Genomic DNA, 3,660 nt, shown 5'->3' on the forward strand with positions numbered 1-3,660 from the left:
ACTTAAACATTGTATTTATGAAAGAATACCATCACAGAATCATTCAGAATACTGTTTGACCACATAACTGGGCACAGGGATCCAGCTAAGTTGACACAAAAACTTAATAATCACAATGACTAAGCATAGTTATCATTTAAGATCAACTTAGTTCCCAATATTAAGATATAATAGTAAGATATTTTAGTTCCCAGAAGAAGGTATTACATATCACTTCTTTTCCAAACTCTAGGACTTATTACAATAACTTCACATGCTCTCGTACTTATGTAAATGAGCCAAATAAATTTAGTTCCAAGTATAATTCAGAGACGGAGAAGGCAACAGCAAGCCACTCCAGTACTCTTGCCTAGAAAATCCCATGGATGGAGGAGCCTGGTAGGCTGCAGTCCATGCGGTCACTACGAGTCAGACATGACTGAGCGACTTCACTTTCCCTTTTCACTTTCACACATTGGAGAAGAAAATGGCAACCCACTCCAGTGTTCTTGCCTGAAGAATCCCAGGGACGGGGGAGCCTGATGGGCTGCCGTCTATGGGGTCACACAGAGTCGGACATGACTGAAGTGACTTAGCAGCAGCAGCATAATTCAGAGATCAAATTGCCAACATCCATTAGACCATGGGAAAAGCAAGACAGTTCAGGAAAAACATTTACTTCTGCTTTAATGACTAGACTAAAGCCTTTGACTGTATGGATCACAGCAAACTGTGGAAAATTCTTAAAGAGATGGGAATACCAGACCACCTGACCTGCCTCCTGAGAAATCTGTATGTGGGTCAAGAAGCAACAGTTAGAAACAGGACATGGAACAACAGACTAGTTCCAAATTGGGAAAGGAGTTTGTCCAGGCTATACATTGTTACCCTACTTATTTAACTTATATGCAGTGTACATCATGCAAAGTACCTGACTGGATGAAGCACAAGCTGGAATCAAGATTGTTGGAAGATATATCAATAACCTCAGATATGCAGATGACATCACCCTTATGGCAGAAAGCGAAGAACTAAAGAGCCTCTTGATGAAAGAAAAAGAGGAGAGTGAAAAAACTGGCTTAAAACGCAACATTCAGAAAACTAATATCATGGCATCTGGTCCCTTCACTTCATGGCAAATAGTTGGGGAAACAGTGGAAACAGTGACAGACTTTTGGGCTCCAAAATCACTGCAGATGGTGACTGCAGCCATGAAATTAAAAGATGTTTGCTCCTTGCAAGAAAAGCTATGACCAGACTAGACAGCATATTAAAATGCAGATATATTACTTTGCCAACAAAAGTCCATCTAGTCAAACCTATGGTTTTTCCAGTAGTGATGTATGGATATGAGAGTTGGACTATAAAGAAAGCTGAGTGCTGAAGAATTGATGTTTTTGAACTGTGGTATTGGAGAAGACTCTTGAGAGTCCCTGAGATAGCAAGGAGATCAAACCATTCAATTCTTAAGGAAATCAACCCTGAATATTCATTGGAAGGACTGATGCTGAAGCTGAAAATCCAATACTTTGACCACCTGATGTGTAGAAATGACTCATTGGAAAAGACCTTGATTCTGGGAAAGATTGAAGGCAGGAGGGGAAGGGGGCAGTAGAGGAAGTGGTTGGATGGCATCACCAACTTGATGAACATGAGTTTGAGCAACTCCGAGAATTGGTGATGGACAGGGAAGCCTAGTGTGCTGCAATCCATGGGGTCGCAAAGAGTTGGACACTACTGAGTGACTGAACTGAACTGATACTTCAGTTTAAGTATCAGTGGTGGCTGGCTCAGTGGTAAAGAACCCATCTGCAAATGCAGGAGACTCTGGTTCAGTCCTTAGGTTGGGAATATCTCCTGGAGGAGGAAATGGGAACCCACTCCAGTATACTTGACAGGAAAATCCAGTGCACAGAGGAGCCTAGCCAGCTACAGTCCATTAAGTTGTAAAAAGACAGACATGACCTAGTAACTGAGCAACAACAACAAATACTTCAGTTTGCCAGTAAACTTGCTCATAAAGACTTTTGTGTACATTGAATTGTTCCACATGATTATCTTTGTAGTGTCAGATACATTTTCTCTATATTTTTCATTGATTTGCAATTGAGTATGGCTCTTAGACTTTCAGCCTTAAGTTTTTGCTGGTTTATATTTCCATTGATTAAGATATTAAATCGTGAATAACCTATGACTAAACAACTAAAAAAATGCTGAAGTCCTTCAGCATTTCATAATAGCAATATACTACAATAAATGAAAAAAACCATAAAATATTCAAGCCATTAATTATTTAATGGTGGATATGAAATGGAGTTTACTGCCTTAGGTGAGATGAAAGTTAGAATTCTTGTTTTTAACATAGGCTTTTTTAAGATATATAGTACTTTTAATTATAAGTACTCTGTTATATGTTTTCCCTGACTGATTGATTCATTTACTCATTTAGAAAACTACTGAGAGGCTACCATGTATAAAGGACTGTTTCGGATGCTGTGTGCATGCTCAGACAATTAGTCGTGTCCGAACCTTTGTGACACCATGGACTGTAGCCTGTCAGTCTCAGGCAAGAATACTGGCGTGAGTTGCCATTTCCTCCTCCAGAGGATCTTCCTGAGCAAGGGATCAAACCCACGTCTCCTGCACCCCCTGCATTGGCAGGTGGATTATTTAATACTGAGCTACCTGGGAAGTCCTTTTTGATGCTAAGGATACCAATAATAGGAAAAATATTCTCTCTCATCATAAAAAATCAATGCCATGATAAAACCTACATTTAAAATAATAATAAAACTAAATATGTATGTAAAATGTATAGCAATTTTTAATAACAGAAAAGAAAAAAAGCAGTGAAATTGCAATTACAAATAGAGTTGGATCAAAGCAAGACTTGTTGAGAAAGTGACACTTTCTAAGTGGTGGAGGGTACAAACATAAAGGCCCAAAGGCAGAAGTGTCCATTGCAGTTTCTTAGAAGGCCAAAATTGGCCCATGTGGTTGTTGAGTAGTAGCTATAATAGCAAGAGATAAGATCAAAATGATATTGAAACATTGAGCTTTGCAAACCAATTGTGGAGTCTTGTTAGAGATACTGCTTTTTACTCTGAGTGATATGGGACACCTCTGGCAAGTTCTCAACAAAGGTGATATTAACTGCCTATAACTTTAATAAATTCACTTGGGCCACAGGGAAACCCATTAGGAGAATACTACAGTAATCCATGATCCAGATAAAAAGCAATGGTGGCTCAGACTAGGGATGTAGAAGTGGGTGAAGAAGACAGCTAGTTGGAGATATATTCTGAAGAAGCAGATTTTTGTATTTGCAGAGAAAAAAACTGAAAATCAGAAACCGCTCCAAACATTTACCATTCATATCTGGAAGCCAGGGAAGAGTGAGAGAAGAATAAATTCCAGATATTTCTCTTTTACCAACTCTTTTAAACACAACAGTCAAATGAATAAAAATATGTAACTTCTCTTGCCAAGCTTTCTGCATCTTGTTGGGACAATCAGTCAAAGTTCCTAAATCAATAATTGTTTTGATTATACCATTCCAGAGAAACAATGTATAAAAACATATTCCAGTGCAATTTCTCTGTAATCTGTTCCTCCTGTTCCATCAAGTGTGACAGTGTATTATTATATATTGACAGAAAACATCAATATGGATGATGTTAG

This window comes from Moschus berezovskii, chromosome 4, assembly GCF_049115385.1.
Source record: "Moschus berezovskii isolate FMDL1 chromosome 4, NW_MosBer_1.0, whole genome shotgun sequence".
Classification (NCBI taxonomy): Eukaryota; Metazoa; Chordata; class Mammalia; order Artiodactyla; family Moschidae; genus Moschus; species Moschus berezovskii.